This window comes from Puma concolor, chromosome A3 (genome assembly GCF_028749965.1).
Source record: "Puma concolor isolate L17-30 chromosome A3, mPumCon1.1.hap2, whole genome shotgun sequence".
Taxonomy (NCBI): domain Eukaryota; kingdom Metazoa; phylum Chordata; class Mammalia; order Carnivora; family Felidae; genus Puma; species Puma concolor.
In genome coordinates, this window is record NC_141669.1 from 56,246,403 (window position 1) to 56,273,226 (window position 26,824).

Genomic DNA, 26,824 nt, shown 5'->3' on the forward strand with positions numbered 1-26,824 from the left:
GGGTCCAGTAGCTGAAAAAGTCTAGGTAGGAGTGCATTGTCAATGATACCAGATGCTACGGATTCTATGAAAGGTGATTAAATTTGGTGGTTAGAAGATTGTTGAAATGAATTGTTTCCATGGAGCAAAAGTTTTGTGGGTGAAGAAAAGGCCTGATATAGAATATAATCTTAGAGTTGAAGATTTATAAGGATAAGGACAACTTCAGTATGGGAGAAAACTGCCTATCAAGATGTGGGAGCATTGATGCAGCAGAACAGAGGTAAATGATGAATCAAAGTCTTCAAGATAACAAAAATCTGCACTTTCTTCTGATGTGGATTTCTTTTCAAGAGTCCACTTAGAGACTGCACAGATTACATGCCTAATTACGAGTTGGAAGAAATGCAATATAAATGATGAGGGTGTCTCAATAGGGAGTGCTGATGAATCCATTAATTTGGGTATCATTGATCAAGCACTGTGAAGTTAATCCTGCAATGTGGGTTAGATCAGAGCATACATTAATAAACGCACTTGCGCTTGACCTATAAAATGAATTATCAACATGTCCCATAGGGCCGTGAAACCGGTGAGCTCTCTGAAGAATCATCACTATCACTAAGCCATTTTAAAGGCCTGGGTTTATATTTTCATTAGGAGAAATATCTCTGAATGTCTTTCCTAATGAAAACCAAGTGCCTAATTTTTGCTAAAACAGACTCAGGGCAATTATTAAAGTTTTTACTCTTAGAGTGAAAATAAAGTAATTTTACTTTACCTGTACCTTTTGTTGCCTTTCCTTTGGGAAGTGACTGCAATTACCAATTTATTTAGCAAATATTTATTGAATGGTGCTAGCAGTGTGACACTCATCCTAAATGGCATTAGCTTATCACACAAATTAGGAGGAGCTATTTACATTTTATTTAGGAAAAGAATACTTAACTAGGCTGTACTTCATCTAGGCATCTTAAATAAAGCACTGTTTCGGGATAAAGGGTAGTTATCACATTGCTGAGAGTTTTGACTGCTTAGGAAAATCTGTTCGTTTTCTGCTAGAACTCTGACAATAAGATAATGGGAAAAACAATGTTAAAGGATGACTGGATGCCTTTTGTGATGGCTTCCTTCAAAAAAGAGGATTTTTCTTTTGTAAGGAAAACCCTTTCCTAGGAGCTTTGGTTATGAAAAGTGAGTGATTCCCCCAACTCACCTAGATCTTGGGAAAAGTTCTTTATTTACGTTACATAATAAAATAACAAGAATTTGACAGTTGTCTCCTGGTAACGTAAGAATGAGTTGTATTAGAGCTTGAGCACTATTCAGAGAAGAAGAGAGATGAGTTAAAGGGTCTTACAGGAAGAAAACATGGCCAAAGGTCAGGACTGAAGGAAAAGGAGAGTTGGTAAGAGGTTACCTGTGGCAGAATAGTTGAATATATTTATGATATAAGACATGCTACTTGAAGTTGGTTTTTGATCTGTGATGTAGTCTAAGTTTTTCCAGAATCCTTACTAAAAATCAATTTTACACAGCAGCCCTTAATTTATTGGCGTTTTTGGTAATGAAAGATGAGGATCATGCTTGTGACAAAGTAGGCAAGAAAAAGATTTCACCTGGAGGTCAGGGCAAGGAAGGCAAGTTTGATTTCAGAAGAAATAGAAATTGCATAGAGGAAGCCCTTTGGGAGCCCATGGAAGTGTTGTGGAAGGGCTAGTCTTCTCTTGCAAAATGGAATGGTGGCAGGGGTGATTTTATTTGTAAAAACATGGTTCCTGGTTCCTGAATATCAGAGAACTTGGGGATAGCTGACTTCTACTAGAAGCACTGATAACAATGTCAGCTGGCCATGAGAATTTATTCACTCCAACCAACCCAGGAAAAAAACCAGACCTTGAGATTTCTAGGATTTGAATTGGAAAGAATAGATTTTTCAAAAAGGAAAATGAACACATTCTATTTCAACATAAATGCCATTCCAATATTAACATTTTCCTAACTAGTTAGCACTTCTTTTTCAGGCCATATTCAGCTGTAAGGAAACTTAATAGGTCAAGTCATGTTCTATACAGTAAGAATAGTTTCATTCTTTTGAGAACTTTAGTGGCTTGTGGTCCAAATGAGGTCAGGCTCTATCTTAGCACTTGCTTTACATTCTCAGTTGTTTTGGCAAAAGATTCTCATGCAAAATGTATACTCAGTCATTGGGGTTAACATTTTCTGAATGCATTAATAATGGCTTCCAATGGGAATTATTATTTTGATACTTTTCTTGGGCTAGTGTTTCTCATGATATAATAAGCTATGCAACCATATAAGAGAAAATTAGGAAGTCATGACGTGTCAGGCAAAACTTGGGAGAAGAGCAGAAGAGTAAGAGGGAAGAGGCTTTGGAGTCAAACTGGGTGGATTGAAATACTGGCTCTGTCTCTCACCTGCTATGACTGTGGATAACTTACTCATTCTTCTTGCTCCTCAGTTTATCTGTATAATGAGAGGGTTAAACAAATTACCTGGCACATGGTAAGCACATAATAAATGCTAGCTTCCATAAAAAGATGATTCTTGACGCTATTCAAACTATCCATTTAATACCTATTATATACCTAGTATGTGCCAGGATCTGTTAGGCTGTAGAGATATGAAGAGGAAACACTAACCCCTTTCTTTGAAGGCTTCACAGGCTTTAAGTTTTTGGAGACCCTAAGGCTAAGACTCATTCTTCTCTTCTGTGGGTTTATAACCACTAAGAAATAGGAGAGAATGAATTGGGATCCAAACTTTACCCTTGGAATCTCAGCATTTCCGTAGCATGGGGCTCCGGGTGGAGAGACATGGGAGAATGGTGCATCCTAAGTCCACCTATCATTCCTTTGGAGACTGAGCAGCAGAGGGAACCCTTCCTTCCTTGTTGGCAGGAAGACCCTGCCAAGGTTGGCTAGCTTTTTACAGGCAGGAAGTACATGAGGAAACATCTGTCCTGGTGAACAAGCAAGACAGAGTGAGCATAGAAAGGGCACCCTTCCCACTCTGATTCAAAAGAACCTTACCCAAATATGGGTGGGTCTTAGCCTAATCTCACCATCATAATTAAAAATTTCTTTTGTAGACTCATAAATGTGCATACGTGTGCAGTTTTAAATTTGATAGTATGGATTTTGTACTAAAGGAATCTTCATTCATGTATATTAATAGAGAGGTTGTAGAGCAGGACTGATGTTTGTTTCATTTATTTAGCACTTGTGACAAGATGGCTCTGGGCCTGGCTGGTGCGAGGGCATTGCTTTATTGATTAAATAATGTGATGAAAGGGAACAGTGCTTATGTGTTGAGAGATTATTGCCAGAGACGCTTGGCCAACAAAGTGCTGAAAGGAGAGTAGTGTGACACTTTCACTGTAAGTAATTAGCAGCCAGTTGGAACCAAAACACAGCATCCTGGGGAAAGTTCCAGTCAATGCAGCAAGTTTGCATTTTTGAAGGCATGCAGAATTACATTCTGTTTCCCAATTGAGCTCATTTTTTGACTCTGAATAATAAAAAATAAACATCTGAAACTACAGTGATATAAAACAATATACTTGAAATTGCACAAAAGAAAACAGTGCACTTTTATAGAAAAGGGACACGGATCTATTCTCAGGAATCGTATATAAAACAGTAATAAATTTCAAACAATGCATTTATTACATTACTTTATTGTAGTTCTAAAAAAAAGCACTTACAATTCTCAGAAATGTTATAGGGTCTGTGTGGAGTGAATGTGTTTGTTCACGCATTTATGGTAGAAAATAGGACTGGACTACTCAAGAGTGTAACCTGACATTTGTCCTTTGGCCTTTGGAATGATTTGAAGGATAGATACATTGCCAGGAAAGATGGTGATCTCTGAGAACCCAAGGCATTAGGGGATTTAATTCAAGTTATGACACTGGGACTTACTCTGTGCCCTATGTACATAGTCTACCCTACTGGAAAGGAATGCATAGGGCATTTGTGCCACTTTTGACAAATTGACCTCTATCTCACCATTTGTATTCCACCAGCACTTCAGAGTATTGCTTCCAACTTTCTGTACTTCATTCTTTCACTTTTTTCTCTCTTTGACTTCTCTGCTTGAATTCTTTATTTCCCTTTTCTCTCCCTTAGTAAATACTTAAAACAAGGACTCTGGAGGCTGTCTTCCTGGCTTCAAATCCTGGTTCTGTGACTTATTAGCTATGTGACCGTGGGAAAACCACTTGATCTCTCCCGTGCCTCAGTGTCCTCATTTGTAAACTGGTGATAATAATAGTATCCAGCACATCAGGTTACTAGAAGGATAAAATATTTAAAATATTTAAAGTGCTTAAGTTTCTTGACACAGAATAAATGCTATTATGCTTTGTATGTATTTATACACTAATAAATACACTGTTTGATTCCCACTGACTCAAAAAATATGCACTAGGCTCCCTAAGACCTGCAAAGTGATAAAAGGGATTTGAGGTGTTCTATTATTTGGCTACAAACTCTCTTTTAAGTTTTTTTTCACTGTATGCTCCACATACTCCATATTCGGGTCATTCACCACAGCCTGAAATTGCCATATATTTTCCTACTTCTCCCAACTACTCACTTAGCCAGAAATGGCTCCATTTCTTCTTGTTTTCTGCCACTCAGAAGCTGAACACCTATGTTTTTGTTACTTATCTAAAGAGATTGAATACTACAAGTACATTAAAAGTGCCTGTGTTGACTGTTCTCATTTAATGTGGTTGTGGGAAGCCAAATGATAGCTCCCCTCTCCCAAGTGTCCACATCCTAATCCCCGGAACTAGTAAATGTTACCTTACATTGCAAAGATTTTGCAGATGAGATTAGGATCTTCAGATGGGGAGGTTATTTCGGTTAGTGCATGGCCCCAAGTGCAGTTACAAGTGTCATTAAAAGGTATGATACTACCTTTCACACTTGTGTGAAAGGTAGATTTCACACAGAAGAGTGGAAAGCACTCTGACTGTGGAGGCATAGATTAGGGTGATGTAGTCACAAATCAAGGACTACTAGCAGCCACCAGTAGTTGGAAGAGGCAAGGAACAGATTCTTTCCTAGAGTCTCCAAAGGGAGTGGTCCTGTCTAAACCTTGATTTTAGCTCTGTAAGACTTATTTTGGACTCTGGTCTCCAAGAGTGCAAAAGCATGAATTTATGTTGTTTGAGGCCACCAAGTTTGTGGTAATTTTTTACAGCAGCCAAAGGAAACTAAGGCAATGGTATTGTGGTCTACTATTTTATTTACAACATTTTTCTTTCTTTATTTTTAAAGTCATATAGGGTAAAATTCACTGTTTTTGGTGTGCAGTTCTATGAGTTTTGACAAATGAATAGATTCATGTAATGACTACCACAAGCAATATATAGAATAGTTGAGGAAGAAGAACAAAGCTGGAGGGATCATACTTTCTGATATCAAACTATATGGCAAAGCTATAGTAATCAAAACAGTTACGATACTATCATAAAAATAGACACACAGAGGGGCGCCTGGGTGGCTTAGTCGGTTAAGCGTCCGACTTCAGCTCAGGTCATGATCTCACAGTTCTTGAGTTCGAGCCCTGCGTCGGGTTCTGTGCTGACAGCTCAGAGCCTGGAGCCTGCTTCCGATTCTGTGTCTCCCTCTCTCTCTGCCCCTTCCTTCCTCTCTCTCTCTCTCTTTTTTCCCTCTCTCTCTCTCAAAAATAAACATTAAAAAATTTTTAAAAATAGACACATAGATTAATGGAACTGAATAGAGAACCCAGAAATACACTAATTTCAACTAATTTCTGATAAAGAAGCCAAAAATATATAATCAAATGCAAAAGAATGAAACCGTACCCCTATCTTACACCATACACAAAAATCAACTCAAAATGGATTAAAAAATTGAGTGGAAAACCTGAGATAAAACTCCTAGAAGAAAATGTAAGTGGTAGGCTTTTTGATATCAGTCTTGGCAATGATATATATATATATATATATATATATATATATATATATATGTGTGTGTGTGTATATATATATATATATATATATATATAAAATATATATTTGATCTGATATCAAAAACAAAGGCAACAAAAGCAAAAATAAACAAGTGGGACTACATCAAACTAAAAAGCTTCTGTATAAAAAAGGAAACCACCAACCTATAAAAGGCAACCTGTATAAAAAAGGCAACCTATAGAATGGGCGAAAATATTTGCAAATTATATATCTGATAAGGGGTTAATATAAAAAGTATATAAAGAACTCACACAACACCACTTAAAAAAAAAGAAATAAAAACAAACAAAAAACCCCAAAACCAATCTGATTAAAAAATGTGCCAGGGAACTGAATAGACATTTTTCCAAAGGAGACACAAATGGCCAACAAGTCCCTGAAAAGGTGCTCAGCATCACGAATCATCAGGAAAATGCACATCAAAACCACAATTAAGATATTACCTCACACCTATTAAAATGTCAGTCATCAAAAAGATAAGAGGTAAGTGTTGGTGAGGATGTGGAGAAAAGGGGACCCTTGTGCATTTTGGTGGGAATGGAAATTGGTGCAGCTGTTATGGAAAACAATATGGCAATTCCACAAAAAATTGAAAATAGAACTACTGTATGATCTGCAATCCTTCTTCTGAGTATATATTCAAAGGAAATGAAAACGGAAATGAAAACAGGATCTCAAAGAGAAATCTGCACTCCCATGTTCATTACAGCATTATTCACAATTGCCAGAATTTGGAAACAATCTATGTGTCTATCAATGGATGAATGGATAAAGAAGATGTGGTACATATATATAGTGGAATATTATTCAGCCATCAGGAAAAAGGAAATCCTGTCATTTGCAGCAGACTTGAATGGATCTTGAGGTCATTATGCTATGTGAAATGAGGCAGGGAGAGATAAATACTGCATGGCATCACTTACTTATGAAATTTAAATAAAAAGTCAAACTCATAGAAACAGAGTAGAAAGTGGTTGCCGGACACTGGGGGATTGGGAAAACAGGGAATGGTTACTAAAAGAGTATGAACCTTTAACTAGATAAATAATTTCTGAAGATCTAGTGTAAAACATGGTAGGGGAAATGTCTTCACAATATATATGTATGTGAAATGACCATGATGTAGACTTCAATTATCTTACAGTTTTGTCAGTTATACCTCAATAAAGCAGAAATTAAAAGAGAGAGAGAGAAAGGGAACGGTTCTGTCACCCACCCCCATGCCCCACATCCTTGTACTACTCCTGTGTAGTCAAACTCTCCCCACACACTTAAACCCCGGCAACCATGGAACAGTTTATCATTATAATTCTGCATTTTCCAGAATGTCATATAAATGGGGTATTTCAATATGTAGCTTTTTGAGTCTAATTCTTTCACTTCATATATACATTTGAAATATATCTCATGTTCTTGCATGTACCAGTAGTTCATTCCTTTTTATCACTGAATAGTATTTCATTTTATGGATATGCCATAATTAGTTTATTCATTCTTTGATTGAGGAACATCTGAGTTGTTTCCAGTTGCCAGTAATTATGAGTAAATTTGCCATAAAGATTCATAAGCAGGTTTTTTTTTAGAACGCAGTTTTTTATTTTACTTGGGTAAATATCTATCAGTGGAATTGATGGGTTGTATGGTAAACCTATGTTTAACTTTATAAGAAACTGCCAAACTGATTTCCAAGTGGCTACACTATTTTGTATTCACACCAGCAATATGGTAGAGTTCTACTTGCTCCACATCCTTTCTAGCACTTGGCATTGTCATTTAAAAATCTTTTTATACTTTATTTTAGCCATTCTGATACTTCTGTAGTAGTCTCTCATTGTGGTTTTTATTTGCATTTCCCAAATGATTAATATGCTAAGCATATTTTTCATGTGCTTGTTTTCCATACATATGTCTTATTTGATGAAGTGTCTGTTTAAATATTTTATGCACTGTTTTAATTGGGTTGTTTTCTTAATTTTGAGTTTTGAGAGTCCCTTATATATTCCGACACAAGACCTTTGTCAAATCGTAGCAGGATTCTCACACAGTGAGTTGTGACACGGAGGCTTTTCTTTCCAGGAAGCAACTTTATTCGCGCTGGCACTGGCTCAGTTGGGTTACCTGAAGAACTGAGCCCTGAAAGCCATGTGGTGTAGTTTTTTATACATTTGCTACTTCTTTGTCTCCCATATATGGGAGACAATACACAAACATGCAGTCTGATTAGGTGGTTTCATGTTACAGGGTTGTGAGGAATGTCACCTAGGCATATAGCCAGGTTGCCTTCCTTTATCTTGAGGTTTTTTTTTTTTTCTTCCACATTCCTTAGGGGGGACCCTACCATGTTCCCACCCTTTGATGCTCGGACCCCTCTATTTTGGGTCAAAGAGCATCATTTTGGTTTAGAGGTTTATATTTCCATAACATTACATGAGTGGCTGTCTTTCTTTAAACCATGGGCTCAATGAGACTGGAGACAGACCGTACAACCAGGGGAGCTAGGCAGGGTAATATTAAGCACCCTCCCAAAATTAACAGGATAATTCCCATGAGGGTTTTGAAATCCCAGAGAGTTGAAAACCATCTTCCAAATACCTCCCCGGGGTTCCAGCCATTCCAGGTCTGGACGGGACAAGAGCAATCCTTCTCATTTGATCTGTGATCTCCTCTATCACTTTTCTCTCATCATCTGTCTGTAGGCAGCAGTTGCTCAGGTTAAACTTTCCACAAACTCCTCCCTCAGAAACAAGCAGGTAATCTAAGGCCAAGTGATTTTGATAGATGGCATTGCATATTTTGGTTTGCTGCTTGACTAGTAAGTTAAGAGCTCTGGCAGTTTCATTGGTTATAATTTCTACAACTGCTTGTGGTCTGATTATGCAGTTTAGCATGTAAATAGGAGTGTGGTAGCCCCAGGACCCATCCTCTGCCCAGGTGGCAGGGCCATAATATTGGATTACATGCGCGGGAGGCCACTCATCATCTTTCCAATTGCCAATTTGTAAGGCATGCCACTTCCTTTGACACCCCCTATATCCATACATTTGAACGCCCAGATGTTCCCCCCTGGCAAGTGGGAGCAGGAAGAAAGATGGACAAATAGTCCCCAGCACACATGGCCCTGACCAGCCTGAAGGAAGTACTATTTAGGCTTTTTTTCCACATATCCAGTATAGCCCACCTGGGGCCCACCATTCGATGGCTGCGTCGATGTTGTCCCAAGTACCTGGTGATTGGAGAAGTTACACAAAGGGTGAGGATCCGGCTCCAGGTGACCCGGGGGCCCCCATCTTTAGGTTTCCTAGGTGGCTGAATTATAAAACCTTTGGCCCAGGCACGTTAAGTTTCCAACAGGGATGGTGAACTTTCCTCCCCATTGGGGAAGACAGTTCTTCCCAATAATTGAGGTTTCAAGGAGCCAAACCCCAGTAGTGGAACTGGGGTATTTTGTTCCATTATAAGGCTCATGGGGATCTAATTCCCTGGCCTCCCCTGGCCATTGCTCCCCCATGTTGGTTCCCTCACATACATAGCATGAAGAGATCTTTAGGGTCTGGGTTATAGGGTCTAGTTCTACCAGACCCTATAGGGTCTGGTTCTACCAGAGCTAGAAACAAGTTCCTTGCTGTGACTGAAATGGGAGGGTGGCTACTTCTTATTTCTTCATAGAAGGACTGGAAAACTTGATGGGACATGATTAGATGGGTGGGAGTGACTCTTGAAATATAACACAGTCCCTGGGTCTCTGCCCCGCCCAGAGATTCAGATGCCGATTTGGGTTCCCTACTGCCATTTGTAGTCTCCTGGGTTAATGATGGTAAAATTAACAGTGTTACAGGCTTTTGATTGACAATCTGATCTAGCAACCCCCTTCGGCAGGAGTGCTGTTGTACCTTCTTTTTCCCAAGGAGCCCATGAAACAGCTCCAGCCGGGGCATAACAACTCAGGTGTATAGGCACATAAACCGTTTTCCTCACAGATGTATTTGTCATTGAGTCGATATTCTCACTCCCAGTCTAAGCCTCTGCATGATAAATCAAGAGTCTTTGGGCCCTCCATGATGAGTGCCCCCTTTTTTCATATGACAGATGCCTCTGGGCACATACATCAAACAGCATTGACACTGGTCATTTGGGGTTGGTAATTTGTATCCGGCTGATCAAGGCCCCACTTCTTGGTAGGACCGGACTTCTAACCAGTCTTCACTGGGGGAGTATTGTGGGTCAAAGCAAGTGTATTGACTCCCCCATTGGCAGATAAAAAGGTGGTCTTATTGCGTATGCATGTCCCCTGGATCTTTCCCTGGTGTGAGAAGTGAGTATGGTATAGTAAGGTCCAATTGACTCCCTGGCCTGACCTGGTTATGCGAATACCCCCTGACCTGGGTCACATGATGAGAAATCTAGGTCTACAAATGGGGTCCAGATTAAAAGCAACCAATACCAATAAAACATCCTATCCACAAGAGGAAAGTGAGTGCTAACAGAAACCTCTCACCACATTTCCAGCTGGCCAGGGTAACCTCCACCAATCCTATAGTGAGAAGTAGGGCAAAAATTGCAATAACAGCGAAAGACAAGGGGTGACAGTGCATCACAGTAAGGAGACAGATACAGAAAGCAAAGACAGTCTATTTATTTCACTGGACCGTCAATTCCTCAAGCTTCTGTCCTCCGTAGATTAGTCAGCTTCCAGAGTGACTAAAGCAGGGCTGCAGTCTCCTGGAGCCTCTGGAGTTGCAGATTGCTTTTTCCATATGGTCAGCTTACACGGCGTGGATGGATCAGGAATACGCTCCCAGTTCTAGGATGCCGGCTTCACTCTGCTGTGGTGAATCCAGGAACCCACCTGGGCTACCTTTACTCTGTCTTACGGTTTCCCCATGCAGCTGTGGTATCTCCCCTTTGATGTCCCTGGTAATGCATGACTGCCACTCTTTTAGGGGCCCACACAGTGTCTAAGACTTCAAGGATTTCCTTACCATGTTTTATGTCCTTCCCTCCTGAGTTTATTAGACCCTTCTCTTTATGTAAGGCTCCATGTACATGGAGGGTGGTGAAGGTATATTTAGAACCTGTGTATATATTAACACGTATCCTTGCTGCTAGTTGGAGGGCTTGGGTTAGCTCAATGAGCTCTGCCTTTTGTGCCAAAGTCCCCTTTGGCAGGGGCCTGGCTTCAATGACAGAATTCAGGGTCACCACAGAATAACCAGCAAGGCGCTCTCCCTACTTTACAAAACTGCTACCATCAGTGAAATGTTCAGCATCAGGATCTTTGAGGGGCTGATCCCTCAAGTCTTGTTGGCTGGAGAACACTTCATCCATGACTTCGATGCAGTCATGGTCTGGCTGGCCTGGCCCGACAGGAAGTAGGGTTGCAGAGTTTAGGGTCCACACTATTTCTAGGTGAATGCGTGGGTTCTCACATAGCATTCCCTGATATCTGACCATCCTGGCATTGGTTAGCCATTGCATTCCATTAATGTCAATACTCAGTGTGGCACTCAGACTGTCAATTCTTGTCCCATAGTTAACTTGTCAGCCTCAGACACCAAGAGGGCCATGGCTGCCTGTAGGCAGGGGGGCCAGCTTGGGCCACGGAGTCAAGCTGCTTGGAGAGATATGCCACCAGGCGATGCCATGACCCCAACATCTGAGTTAGGACCCCCACTATAATACCAATGTGCTTGTGGACATACAGAAATAAAGGCTATGTCTGGGAGACCCAAAGCAGGCACATTGGTAAGGGCTTGCTTTATTTCCTCAAAGGCCTTTTGCTGTACTGATTCCCACATCAGGGGTTCCCTCTCTCCCCCCACTTTGTAGCCTCAAAGAGCGGTTTTGTCAGGACTGAAAAATTAGGTATCCAGATTCTACAGAAACCTGCAGCCCTGAGAAACTCCCGAACCTGGCGTCGGGTTGTTGGGGCCGGGATCAAGCAAATGGCCTGCTTCCTCTCTGGGCCAAGTTGGCGCTGCCCCTGGGACAGATGGAAGCCAAGATATTTAGCCTTTTCCTGACAGATTTGGGCCTTTTTCCTCGAGACCTCATAACGGGTTTCCCATAGGAGGATGAGGAGCGGCTGAGTCCCTTCCATGCAGCCCTCCTGGGACCTTCTGGCTGCAGTAAGTCATCCACGTACTGAAGCAGGACGCAGACATGTTGATCCTCTGGGAAGGCTTTTAAGTCAGGGGCTAATGCAGTGCCGAAACTGGCTGGGGAGTTTTTGAAGCCCTGAGGCAACCTGGTCCAAGTCAGCTGGCTCTTGTCACCATTTTCAGGATCCTCCCTTTGGAAGGCAAAGATCATTTGGCTCTGGGGGGGGGCCAGGCGGATGCAGAAGAAGGCATCTTTAAGGTCCAAACAGGTGAAGAAGGTGGCTTCAGCAGGAATCAGCCCAAAAAGTGTATAGGGGTTTGGGATCACTGGCTGTATGGTGATGGTGGCCTGGTTTATTGCCCGCAGGTCCTGAACCAGCCCATTGTCATCTGTGCCTGGTTTTTGGACAGGCAAGAGGGGGTGTGTTCCAAGGTGACTGGCACAGCCAGAGGATCCCATACTTAAAAGTCTCTCCAGGTGCTTTTGGATCCCAATCTGTGCCTTGTGAGGGATGAAGTATTGTCTCTGGCAGGTGGACTCTGCCCTGGGCTTCAGTTCCACAACCACAGGGGGTATGTTTCAGGCTAGTCCTGGTAGGATGTCTTTGGCCCACACCCCTGGGATCTTAAAGGGAAGCTCAGGCACAGGTTGTGGTTCTTCCTTGAGACTGTAGAGACACCACTCTTCTCCTTGAGGAATCGTGAGAGTCATAATCTTTGCTTCTGGTTTCCATAGGGTCAGAGCAGCTTGTCCCCAAGAGTTGAAAGTTACCTGGGCCTGCAGCTTTCCAAATAGGTCACGGCCCATTAAAGCCACGGAGCAGTCAGGAGGTACAGGAACTCATGAATGACTTCATGGCCACCTAAGTTGTATCGCCGAGGTAGCAGGAAGGGATGCGCGTCTGACTGCCTGTGGCCCCCATGATGGCGGCTTGTCTCTGTGAGAGGGGCCCACAGGTCAGGTCACTACCAATTGTTCTGCTCCAGTATCCACCATAAAGTCAATGGGTTGGCCCCCACATTCATTCAGACCATGGGTTCCTGGGGGCCTAACAAAATAGAGTCTGGTCTGTTCTAGTCCTCCTCATAGCCTTCCACGGTGGCTAGCCCCACAAAATCGCCTTTGGGGACCCCATGAGGCTGTGGGGCCGTTTGGTAACAGCCCTGGACCACATGGCCTCTTTCTGCTTGGGGCCTTGCTGAGAACTGTCTGGTTGCTGGGGGCACTCACTTTTCCAGTGGCCCTCCAGTAAGCACCCTGATTCCTTCCTAATTTTGCTCTGGGGCAAGACCCTCCTCCCCGTCGTCGTTCCCTTCTGGCCTCGACCCTTTCCCTGTGAAGCACCTTTCTGGGAACATTCAGACTGCTCTACCAAGGCAGCAGCTAATAAGTCTGCCTTTTTTGCACCTTTTGGCATTCTTCCCTCCATGCGGCCTCCTCACGGTTAATAAATACCTGGGTTGCTACTTCTAGCAACTGACTGCCATTCATGCCGGTGAAACCCTCTAGTTTTTGCAGCTTGCGCCAAATGTCCCTCTGGGCTTTACCTACGAAAGTGGCATTAACCATCCACTGGTTAGTGGGCGCTTCTGGATCAAATGGGGTGTAGAGAGGAAATGCCTCATGCAATCTTTCATAAAACTGGCTCGGGCTTTCCTCAGGTCCCTGGAGCACTTCTAATGTTTTAATCATATTTATGGCCTTTCCCTCCTCCACCCTCCACCCCCGTTCCTCATGCCATTTAGAAGGGCTTCTTGATACTGTTTGGTCCTTGCAAACCCTCCATCTATACTTGAGTCATTTGGGTCCTATTTGGGGTCCTCCCCAGGAAAGTGAGCCTGAGCGTAGGTTTGGGGGTTCTAGTGTCCCAGCCAGGGCACTCTCCTCTAACCATTTTAGGGCTGCCTGGGTAATTTGGCGTCGCTCCTCCATATCGAAGAGGGTCAGAAGAAGGTGGCGGCAGTCTGTCCAGGTAGGTTTGTAGGTTTGAATTATGGACTGCATTAGGTCAGCCTGGGGTTTCTCTGTATAAGAGGGGGTATGGTGCTTCCAGTTTAGGAGATCTGTAGTGGTAGAGGGTTGGTACACAAAACACACTGGCCTCCTTGGATCTGGCCTTTCTGATCATAATAGATGGGTCCCCTGGTTTCCCTCAGTCGCAACTGTAGGGCTCCCGGGTGTTGCTGCAGAGAACAGCTGCCTCTGCTGGCCTGATTCTCTAGTTGCCTTCTAGGAGGCTTATGTGGATTTGAGACTAGCAGTCCGGTGAGTCAGTCACATTCAGGGAGGCCAGTGGTGCTAGAGGTGGTGAGGCCTCGGGACTAAGAGCAGGCTCTCGATGGGGTTTCAGCAGCTAGGGCTGCTGGGGGGATGGGGGCACAGATGACAGTGAGGGGTACACTGCGCGTATGGTGGTGGGGTTTCTTCAGGTTCTCCCGACAGTATGGGCTTTTAAATTTCTGGCCGATGTTTGGAGGAAGCTGTGACGTGAGCCATCATAACTTTACAGCTCTCTTTAATATAGACTTTTAGCCAAGGCATCCGAGATAGGACCAGGTCTTGGCAACAGTAAATGTAAAGAAATTGGTCAGGGTGGCCCGGGTCCCCCACAATGACCCTGAACATTCCGCCAACTACTTCCTTATCAAGTGAGCCCTCGGAGGGCCAGCCCACCCCAAATGACGGCCAATCAATTTCACAGAATGTCCGGAGCTTTCCAGGAGTTAATTTCACCCCATATATCCCTTTTTGAAATTCTTCAACATATACTCTACGGGAGTGGATTTACTCTTCTTTCCACCCATTTTCTCCCCCTAACAGACAACTTTAAGGCACACGCGGGGAAAACGAGGAAGGAGGGGGACTAATTTGGAGAGGACGCACACTCGCTTTGTCCGCTTCCGGCCGCTCCCCTCTCGGAGATATTTCAGGCGCCTCTTAGCCCTGGCGGGTTCAGTTTCAACCCCTGACCCGGATGAGACTCCCGAGGAAGTCTGACACTGCCTTAAGCTGTATGAGGTTGCCCCCGAACCGGGGATCAGGACTCAGCACTCTGGTCAGGTCAGAACCTTTCCGTTGTCTGTCTCATTCACACGCATATACACGACTCCCACCCACCGCCCTATATTCAGACCCTTAGGGTTGCGGCTTTATTCCTCATCCTTTGTGAAACTACTAGGGCAGCTCTGGGAGGTGGTCAAACTCTCGTTCTTACTCTTAGGGGCAGGTGTCCCAAAACAGTCCCGGGTTCTTACCAGTCTGACCGTGGCGCTCTCTAAGCTGGTTCCTGGGCCTTACAGGTCCCCTTGCGCTCACACGGGGTCCCGGCCCCGGTGCGCCGGGATAGGCTAATCTCCTACGGACAAGCAGTCCGCTGGCGCCAGGTGAGGTCGCTTCTCCTGGCGCTCTGAGGTTCCTACCGCTGCCGCAAAGGAGGTGGAAACGCACCATCTTCGAATCCCGAGGCGAGCCCCCAGGTAATGTAGCAGGATTCTCCCCAGAGAGTCGTGACGCCCGGGCTTTTCTTTCCGGCAAGTAACTTTGTTCGTGCCAGCACTGGCTCAATTGGGTTCCTACCCAAAGAACTGAGCCCCGAGCACCACGTGGCTTAGTTTTTTTTAATACATTTTCTACTTCTTTGTCTCCCATATATGGTAATACACAAACATGCCGTCTGATTAGGTAGGTGGTCTTATGTTACAGGGTTGTGAGGAATGTCACGTAGGCATATAGCCAGGTTGCCTTCCTTTATCCTGAGGTTTTTTTTTTTTTTCCCTAACACATTCCTTAGGGAGGGGACCCTACCACAAAATATGTGATGTTTTTAAAGTTTTATTTATTTACTTGAGAATGACAGAGACAGCACAAGCAGGAAAGGGGCAGAGAGAGGGAGAGAGAATCCCAAGCAGCTCCACGTTGCGGGTACAGAGCTGGATGTGGGGCTTGAACTCATGAAACCGTGAGATCATGACCCGAGCCGAAACCAAGAGTCGGTCGCTTAACTGACTGAACCACCCAGGTGCCCCTCAAATATGTGACTTATACATATTTTCTCCTAGTTGTTTTCCCATTCACTTAATGGTGTCTTTTGTAGAAGAAGTTGTAATTTTGATGAAGTCCAGCTTATAATTTTTTATCTTTTCAGATCATGGTTTTGGTGTCAAGGACTCATTATCTCATTAAAAGTTACAAAGATTTTCTTCCATGTTTTCTTTAAAACTTTTGTAGTTAATATTTCACATTTAAATTTATGATCCATTTTGAGTTGGTTTTTGTATTGTGAGGTATATATTAAGGCCTTTTTTTTTTTCCATGTGGATGCCTGTTTGTTCTGATTGTTGAAAAGACTATCCTATCTCCATTGAATAGTCTTTGTCAAAAATAAATTGGCCCTATTTATGTGGGTCTATATCTGGATTCTTCTGTTCTGTAAATCAAGTGTCTATCCTTTTGCCAATACTAAACTGTTTTAATTTATGTAGGTTTATAGTAAGTAATGAAATAAAATTTTATTTGATTATTCTTCCACCTTTGTTCTTCTTTTTCCAAATTGTCTTGACTATTCTAGCTCCTGTGTCTTCCTACATATATTGTAATATTAGCTTGTTGGTTTCTACAAAGAAGCCTGGTAGTGTTTTGACTTGGATTTCATTGAATTTATAGATCAATTTGGGAAGAGTTGACATTTTAACAGTATGAAGTCTTCTCCAACTTGTTTTTTTTTTTTAACCTTCATAATTAAGTATTTAAATTTGTTTTTGTAGTCACTAGTTGTTTAGCTATTTCTGTGTTTTTCAAAGTGTTTTGTCCATCATTACCTCCTACAAACTGTGCTGTGCTTCTCCGTTTAATATCCTTGCTTCTGAAGTATATTCTTCATTGTGACTGTCTGTAAGTAAAATGGGTGATTCTGGGAGTGGCTAATTTTCTCAATATTTGTGTGCCATATCTTTATTTCATTCTCATTCTTATGTAATAAATTATCTAGGTATAGAACTATAGAGTATTCCTCTATGTATTGAAATATCACTTCAAACTCTCTTATCCTTTAATACTGTTTTTAAAAATATTAGTCTGATTAGTCTGCAGATTTTTTCTTTTCCTTTTCTTTTTTTTTTTCTGTTTGCTTTGTTTTAGTGTTCTGCATTGTCATCATGATGTGTTTACACATAATTTTAAAAGATTTTCTCCTGCTCAGGACTCATGGTTGTGGAATTTATGGATTCATGTCTTTAATCAATTCTGGGAAACTCTTAGCCATTATTTCTTCAGGAATGCCTCACTTTCTTCCTCCAAATGACTCTAGAAGAGTGCTGTGTCCGCGTGTGCCTGTGTGTGTTCACACATGAGCTTGCAGTCTTCTCATATTTTCCGTCTCTATACAGGATTGTCTGAGCAATTTCTTTAGATCTGTTCTTCAGTTTACTAATTCTTTTGTCATTTTGTCAGTTTTTATCACATCTATTGCTTTTTATTTTATTATAGTTTTCATTTCTAGAAATATTATTTGGTTGTTTTTAAAATCTGTTGTTCATTTTTCTTGATGTTTTGTTCCTAGGGATTTTTATTCTTTCTTTTTTGTCTTTATTCATTTTTCGTTGATTTTTGAGATATTTTTAGATAGCTGTATTGTATAAATTTTCTCTAGATTCTTTTCCTGGTGCATATTCCATCTGTTGACTTTTAGTCAGGTGGCTTTTCTGCAGGTGAATTCTGCAGTTGTTTGGGAGGTAATAATTGGGAGAGCTTTACAGTTGTTGGGGTAGCAAATCTCTGGGATCAATTGTTATGTAATTTTCTGATCTTTGGACAAAAAAGTGTGTACAATGTAAAGGCCTGTGCTTTTGATTTCTTGTGAGAGGGTTTTTTTTTTTCCTTTCCTCACATACACTATGCCAGAGGATAGAGGGTTTTTTTTTCTTTCTTTCTTTTCTATTATCTTTTACCTCCTTCCGTCTGTCATTCCTTTCTATGGCCCCACAGCATTGTGTCAGCTCCCCATGGTGAATGCTGTTTGTTTATGGAACTGGGCAACTTCCTTTATTTTCTTACAAGTTGAAGTATTTATTTCAAACATTCTGTTGTTGTTAAATGCTTGGTAAAAATTACTGTTAGCAGTGTCTGCCACCTTGCCCTAAGAAATCTATAGTTTATTCGTTGCTTGTGTATCCTACCCCACCAGTCCTTCAACATAAGTACCATTTATTACGGATTTTTTTCTTCCATGATACCTAGTATAGTATTTATGTGTAGTAGATGCCAAAAATTGCTTGTTGAAGGGATGAATACAAAAAGTGAAGTGTGTGTTCCAGGATTCTCTGGTAAAATGGAGACGAAGTTATTTCTAGATATGTGGTAAGAATAGAAGAATAAATATATCACTGTGGCCAGATCAAGTGTGTCTGTCTCACCAGATTCATCCTCTCTGTGCTTTTCTGCCATATTCTGTGGCCTGGGGAGACTAACCTCTATGAATGAATCGTCTAGGCTCTCTGGCTCTCTAGCTTCCACTGGGGATGGGTTAATGAGAAGCACCAGTAAGAAAAGAATACGTCAAAGTAGGGTTTCTCAAACTTTAATATGCATGCAAATTACCTGTGAATCTTCCTGAAATGAAAATTCTGAATCATTAGGTCTGAGATGTAGTCCGTGGTACTGCATTTCTTTTTAAACTCCTGGGTGATTTCTGTTGATGTTCTGGAGACCACTCTGTAAGTGGCAGGGGTTAGAGTATTTTTCCTTATTCTCTCCCTTCCATGGGTGTCTACATTCCAGCACTGGCTGTATGCATCCCTCTTTGACAGTGGTTCTCTACCTTAGCTATACATTAGAAATATTGTATGAGGTTTTTGAAAACCTGATTTCCTGGCTACATCCCAGATATTTTACATCAGAATCTCTGGGGGCGGGACCCAGGTGTCAGTAATTCTTCAGCTCCAGTGTACAGCCAAGGTTGAGAACAATGGATAGATCTTTGACTAGAGGTTCTGTTGGTTGGCCTTCTTTCCATGGCTACAACTCTCCAAAGGCAATGATAACCCTGTTTCCCTCACTCCTTGCCCCTTCAGATCTGTGAGTAGCAGTTGTAACTGGTTGTTTCTAGTTTCAGAGTGTCTAAACCTCCTATTTTGGTTCCCTTAACCTTGCTCACGTCTCTATAAATAGTCCCTTTAATGAATTATAGTCCCCTTATCCATGGTTTTGCTTTCTGTGGTTTCAATTACCCGTGGTCAACCACAGTCTGGAAGCAAATGATGATCCTCCTTCTGACATATTGTCAGAAGGTCAATAGTAGCCTAACACTAGGTTATAATGCCTGTGTCATTCACTTTACTTCATCTCATCAGGTAGGCATTTTATTGTCTCACATCATTACAAGAAGAAAAAGGGTGAGTACAGTACAATAAGATTTTGAGAGAGAAAGGCAACATTCACATACTTTTATTATATATGTTGTTGTAATTGTTCTATTTTATTATTATTGTTGCTAATATATAAATTAAACTTTATCATAGGTATGTACAGGAAAAAACATAGTATATAATGGGTTTGGTATTATCCGTGGTTTTAGGCATCCATCGGAGGTCTTGGAACATATCCCTTAAGCATAATGGGGCAGACAACTGTTGTATCATTAAACTCCCAGATCTTCCCTGCCACAACTCTAGCTGATATTTAAAGATAAGAAATTTGATTTTTGATTTTGTAGGTAATTGGGAAACCAGTATAATCTTAGGAATAGTGTCAAGTTCAGAATTGTGCATTAGGTATTGCTTTCAGATGAAACTTTTCATTTCACATACTTTAAATTTAGAAGTATGGACTTTTATTATAAGATACCAAGCTCAGATATTTTTTAACTGTTCTGCCAAAAGTATGACTTAAGCTAACACTGATTTTTTTGAAATTAGAGAAAAAGAGTAATATAATAGTGATTTAGTTTCTAATTACTATTGTTCTTTAGCTGTGATGTAGCCATAACTTAGTCTGTAGATTGGATTGATTTCTTCCTCATAAGGATTTTCTTGAACTTGTGCCTTTAGTAAAAAGCTGACTCAAGTCACCATGCTATTGCTCTCTTGGTTTTCCTCAGAAGGTACTGGCACTTCCATTGCTTTGTAACTCACGGTGTCGTCACTTGAAATAGTGAGTTTGAATTTATTTTTTCTTCTTGAGTACTACCCATTTCCTTAGCGTTCACATTTCAAGAACTCCCTGGATATTCTGACTAAATTGCCATTTTAAGAGGCTCTCCATTTCAATTTCTCAACTCTCTACCTGCTTTTAATCCTAGCAAAGGACTTTCCCTACAAAGACCCATAAGCCATCATCATTCCCCAGGAGAAAATTATTCTCTAATCTTCCCCTCAATTTCTTCTTGTAAACATTGAGCCTCTGGCACTCTACCCAGAGTGTTGTTAGCCTTTTGTCTCTTCTTCCATATAAATGGGTTTTTGCAATCAGACTTGAGTATAATCTTGAACTGAACTCAAGTGAACAAATGATTTCCTCCCTGCTGTTGTATTACAACTGTGTAGTGGAAAAAAAAGGGGGGGGTGCTTATAATTTCTTTTCACTACTGAGAACAGGGTGAGGAGTTGCTGCTACTAATCCTACTTCAGGGGTACTGCCCTGTTTTTAAGATAGGTGTAAAAAAATATCAACTTGAGAAAGTGGTTTTTGAATGAAGCAGTGTTTTATAGCTCTAGCTATAGATTTAGATGCTCTAGTGCAGCCCATTTGGGAATATTCTCTTTCTCACTGCAATTTCTTCCTTCTGTTTCATAAGACTGGGGAGAAGATGGAAGGTCGTTTAGAAGTTTGGCTATAACATGATGACAAATAATCATGTTGGCAGGTGACTTCTCTGTTGTGTGATAGAATATATCGGTTTGAAAAAAAATTTAGGAAATATTTCACTGGAGCCTTCAGAAAGAGAGATATGTATAAGACACATTTGTCCAGGTCTTTTTGGAACCGGTTATTCCTAAAGGACCTGCTTGCTGCTATGTAGATGCAATCTGAAAGATTGAAAAATTAAAACCATCAGTGTGCACTGTGAAAGAAAATGAGCTTCTTAGGCTTTAGTGGACTTTTAAATATGTGAATTTTTTTGTAGGCTAATTCAAATGTTAATAAAAAAGATAAGAGAATTGATCTGAATGTCTTTATTCTTATACCCATAAACCAAATTCTGCACATTAGTTCAGAAATATTGAACCTTTAACCAATTATAAACACCTCTTTTATAATTATTTAGGTTGAAATACTTCTAAGGATTGCATCTAGGCATGCAGTTATTTAAATGAATGTTTTTGTAAGGTTTTTTTTTTCTATAATGTCTTCAATTTTTTTCTTTTTTAAAACTTAGAAATGTTTCAGGTGTTTTGGGATGTTCTTGCAGCTATTCATGGGAAATAGATGAAATGATTAGTAACAAGCTAATGGATAACCTGGTTCTGTAGTATGTCCTTCATATTCTGTGTGTAGGTACAGATTTCTAAGAGAATAGTGAAAATAATACTCACATGAACCATCTGTGCTAAAGGAAAGCCTCAGAGGCAACACAGATCCCAAACAACCATTCATACAAATCCACTGGTTTTGGAATTATGTTTGTTTTCTTAATTATGTTTTGCTGAAGACCAATATTAAAAGCAGTTTGCCAAGGAAAAGACCAAGGAGCTGTTTTAGAATAAAGAAGAATAGGAGAAATAACAACTGAATGCAATACATAATCCATGATATTTGGGGCCATGAAAACATTATCGTGATACTTGGTAAACTCTGAATGAAATCTATAGATTGGATAATACTACTGTATTAATGTTAATTTTCTGATTCTGATATTTGTATGTAGCTTGGTAAGAGTATGTTCTTCTTCATTAGGAGTCCACATAGTGTTTAGGTCTAAAGGAGGATCACATCTGTAACTTATTCTCAAATGATTGAGAAACATGTCTGTTTGCATATACACATCGCATACATGTATATGTTAGGCATATACATATGCGTGTATGCCTGCACATGTGTTTACATGCATACAAAACAGATACAGCAAATACGGTAAAATACTAACACTTGGGTAATGTGGATGAAGTCTATACGGGAATTATTTTTTAATTAATTAGTTAATTTTTTAGATGGAAATTGAGTCATTCTTGCAACTCTTTTCTGTGAGTCTGAAGTTATGTCAAAATTAAAAATGAAAAGAGACAAATAAAAGCCACTCTGAATGTGCTTGACAAGGGAACAGGTTACTCAGACACAATAGATAGCAAGAAAAACCCAATCATTCATAGGAGACTACAGGTCCTATTAAAACTTAGTGAACACTTATAAGTCTATATATTTTCTCATATGGATGTTCTTCAGAACCGCAGCTAAATTTTCATTCAGGAAATTATGTTCAATGAATTAGAATAAATCCAACCAGAAAGTAGGAAGTAGTCATTTCTGTAACATTTTACCTTGTAGTTGTTGGCAAATGCCAAGCTGCCATGAGTGGATTAAATATAATGGTATATGTTTATTTTCATGAGAACTGATACTTTTCAGATGTTTGTTTTATTAGTCTACCTACTGTTCTTTTTTCTGGTAAATGAAAATACTGGGTCCTGTTAATTTCAGAGTAAACAGGAAATGCAGAGTGGATTCTTTATAGGTATGTTTCTTTGTTGTTAGATTTGCTAATTCTCATGAAAAATTAAATGCATTAAATGAGGAGGAATAGTTCTACTTTATAGTCTATTCACTGAATCTTCAAAACATTTTCCACCTTTGTGTCAGACATTCTTACTCAGTATGTATTTCCCCACAGGACCCCATCTTCCTTGTCCCTAGACCCATGTGCCTCAAGGCAGGTGACCTACTTCCAAGGCGAGGAGCTCTCCTAATCCAATCACAGTGATCCCATTTCTCTTGCCAGTGACTGGTTTAGGCACCAACATATAGCTCAGTTTTAGCCAAAGAAAAATGCTGATTAGGATTTAAGGAGCCCTGGATTTACTCCTGAGGAAGAGACATTTTGCTTCCTCACTGTGGAGTCTAGGTATGAAATTTGGAACTATGTAACTTTCTGAGGGCAAAGCTGGGGGAAGGATGAGAAGGTGGAAAGATGGAAAGACTCTGGGTGCTGGGTGACACCTGTAAGCTGCTGAATCAGTCAACCCTAGCACTAGAATTGCCTTATGGCTTACAATCTGTGTTACTTGCAGGCAAATGCATGCTAACCTATTATTATATATTCTGGAAATTTCTTACAAAATGTTTTTTTTTTTAATGCCATAATTTATTATTAAAAAACCAGTTCATTCATCAAACCAACCAGATGATATAGAGACAGAAAGAGAGAGCAAGCAGGGGAGAGGGGCAGCAGGAGAGAGAGAATCTTAAGCAGGTTCCATGCCCAGCACAGAGCCCAACACAGGACTTGATCCATAAACTATGAGATCATGACCTGAGCTAAAATCAGGAATTGGACGCTTAACCCACAGAGCCACCCAGGCACTCCTAGATTGTTTTTATTCCAAGTAACAGACCTTTTGAGAAGCAAATGAAGACTACCAACGAATTCAATTTTGTAGGAGTTTTAGGGAATAAATAACTCTCAGTTCTTAGATTAAAAATTTGAAAATTTAAATCTTATAGACAGAACTTTCTCTGCATGACCTACAAGTACACTTTTGGTCACCATCCTGATACCAAGTCCAACATAATAAAATGTAAAATTTTGAAGTGCAGCATGGTGCGGTGCTCCATTTATCACATTGTGGTTGGACTACAATATTTGGTTGTAATTTAGTGGAACTGCAACCAGAAACTTAAATAATTGAACTATAATAGAATAGAATGAGTAAAATCAGAGTAAACTGCATGTATAAAGGTAAGTTTCGTGAAACTGTTTGAGTAGCGGATTTGTGTATTGGGTTGTATCATAGAATGTATTTCTCACTGTGTTTTGGTCATTGGTATGGCAGAAAAACGTATGCTCTGTAGCAAGACAGATTTGGCTTCAAATATCTAACTTAACTGGCTTCTTATCTGGAAGAAAGCATGGAACCGTGCCTACAACATAGTAAGCACTCACAAAGCAGTGGCCCTTCTTTCCTGCCTCTTTCCACAGGCTCCCTCCTCCCCTTTGCCATGTGGACTTGAACTTATGAAACCATAGAGTAAAGCAGCACTGGCATTAGCAAACAAGGTCTCTTCCAACAAACAGATGCAACTGTTTTATGTATTATATATTTATCCAAGCTTGAAACACCAGGAGCGCATTGAGTGACGGGAGTCCTAAAGCAAGGGATATCAATTTTATTTAAACTACGACAAATTGAATCTCCTGAGTTCACAGCTAAGAAATCATTCTGGCCTAGTCTTAAAATAACAGATATTTGGTTAAAACTATTGATTGTTTTCAGTTTGGGTTACCTCAGCAGAATGACACACTATCCATTAAAAATGCTGGTGTGACAGGGCGCCTGGGTGGCTCGGTTGGTTAAGCATCCGACTTCCTCTCAGGTCATGATCTCGCGGTTCGTGGGTTCGAGCCCCGCGTCGGGCTCTGTGCTGACAGCTCGGAGCCTGGAGACTGCTTCGGATTCTGTGTGTGTCTCTCTCTCTGTTTCTCCCCCACTCACATTCTGTCTCTCTCTCTCTCTCTAAAAAATAAATAAAACTTACAAAATTAAAAAAAAATGGTGGTGTGAGGACAGTGGGCTACTCTGGCACGCTGAGCATCTGAGCTGACTGACTGGTGCTCAGATGTCACCAGACCAGGTGTGCCAAGGCCACGGGCCCCTGTCAGAGGTGAAGGAGGGGGAATAAGAAGATAAATGCATTATCTCACGATAACCATCGCTGTTCCACAGAACCCACATTACCACAGGAACAGATCCTTTATGTTTTTTTTTTTTCTTCTTCCTCCAAGTCCCATGTTTTTATTTGGTATTATTCACCTTAACTCCTTGTTTACTGTGTGGAATGTTCCTGTGAATCTCAGGGAGAAGAAAAAGAAAACATATTTGGTTTTGCTGACAGAATTATAACAAAAAAAATAGACTGATTCTCCTCTTGCCCTCCCTCCTGGTTTCCTTCCTTTCTCTTCCTCTTCCTCCCTCTCCTCTTTCCTTTTCTTCTTCTTTAATACAACATCTATCTTTGTGCCTGAACTTTGTGAAACTGCTGAGTTAGTCAAGGCAGTAAATCAAACCGGTCCCTTTTACCTCTAGAATATACGAAAGCATCCTTCTGCCATTGAGCTGGCACCCATGGTGGGATCAAGTGCTACTGTTAACAGGAAGGCAGGAAAGTACATTATCACTTCAGGGCTGTCATTACCAGAGGGTTTCAGTGTGAACTATGGCATTCAGAGAGAGAAAGCAGGCCAGAGAGAAAAGGAGAGGCTGGATGAGCAGAGAGGGAGGGAAATAAAAAAGCAAGATTTTGTCTGTTTGTTTATGAGGCTGACCAGAATGGCAGTGATATTGATAGTAGAAGAATTCAACTAGAATGCAAAATGTGATACTACTTTCATTTAAAAGGTGATTACGATAGCCACCTTCCTCTTTAATCCCATAGGTACACATATGGAAAACACAGGCTCAGCCACACCCATGGCTTCTGCTGATCAGTTCATGTGCATCTTAAATCTGTCAAGACAAGATCTTCTCTTTAGTTATAAACCTCAACATATATATTTTTAGTACCAGAGAAATCCCAAAGAAATCAGCTCATTTTATTTTTTTTCTTGCTGCTTGTAGAAGAAACACATTTTAAGATTTTTTTTCCTGTGCTATAAATTTTAAAATTTAAAGAAATCACTTATCTAATGTCTCAAATTATAACAATAAAATGGCTAAAGATATGAGAGTGCTTTAGATTTTTTAACTTAGTTCATAATACAGTTGCCAAGTGCTGTCTCTAAGTAATGTTATCACCATCTTATGACGGGGGGGATTTTGCTGAAGGCAAAGGAGAAAAGTTCAGAATCTGGGGTTTTGCTTCCTTCATTCCTTTATACCCAGGTTGCTTAGCACAGACACTGAGCTCTTACCGGAGAGCAATTATAATCATTTTTGTCTGTTTCTTCGAAGTCTGTTTTCTGTCTGGTTTCTGTTGTGCAACATATCGGATAAGCAGATCCTTAATGAGTTCAAAGTCGGCTAGTTAGTTCCTGGATGTGTAGCAGGCCCTTTTAATCTGGTTATATGTAGCAGGTTACTCATTTTTCCTATATCTACCCTCCACCCTGCCTATACTAAGGTTTCTAATTTTATTGCAGAACTATTCACCTTTAGCAACAGAGAAATCATCATCATCGTTATTTTTTTTTAGAACAATAGTGGTAAGCAAAGTGTTGTAGAGAAAGCAAACAGTGTGGAATAGCTATTATTATAGGGAAGAGCTACTATTCCCTGCAGGACCATCTGTTTTCCCAACAAAAAAATACAGTGCTTCTCTGAGTTATTTTTTTAAAGGGCTTAAGCAGTCATTCAGATAATCAGACTTCATTGCTATGAAATTTCATCAAAGTGTACTCAATCCTTGAACTCATATCTGGGTCCATTTTGCCAATCAGATAAAACTTCCAAGGCTTTTTCCTAGAGGCATGAGGGTTAACTTGATCTTATTGCGTTGCAAAAGATTTTGTGCTACAAACCATTTTTCATAAAAGCTATTTGTTGTGTTAGGAGAACTCCAGACAGGCTCCTTATTAGA

At 40.6% G+C, this 26,824-nt stretch overlaps 1 long non-coding RNA gene across 7 annotated transcripts in view; it reads left to right on the plus strand.

Annotated features, from left to right (window-relative positions):
* The first annotated feature begins 1,285 nt into the window (after positions 1 to 1,285).
* The window catches only part of LOC147582465 (uncharacterized), a 529,319-nt gene continuing 503,780 nt past the window's right edge, over positions 1,286 to 26,824 (plus strand). For all 7 annotated transcript variants that reach the window (XR_015248720.1, XR_015248722.1, XR_015248723.1 and 4 more), the window contains exon 1: positions 1,286 to 1,387. This is a non-coding gene — a long non-coding RNA (uncharacterized LOC147582465). The remainder of the gene's footprint in view (positions 1,388 to 26,824) is intronic.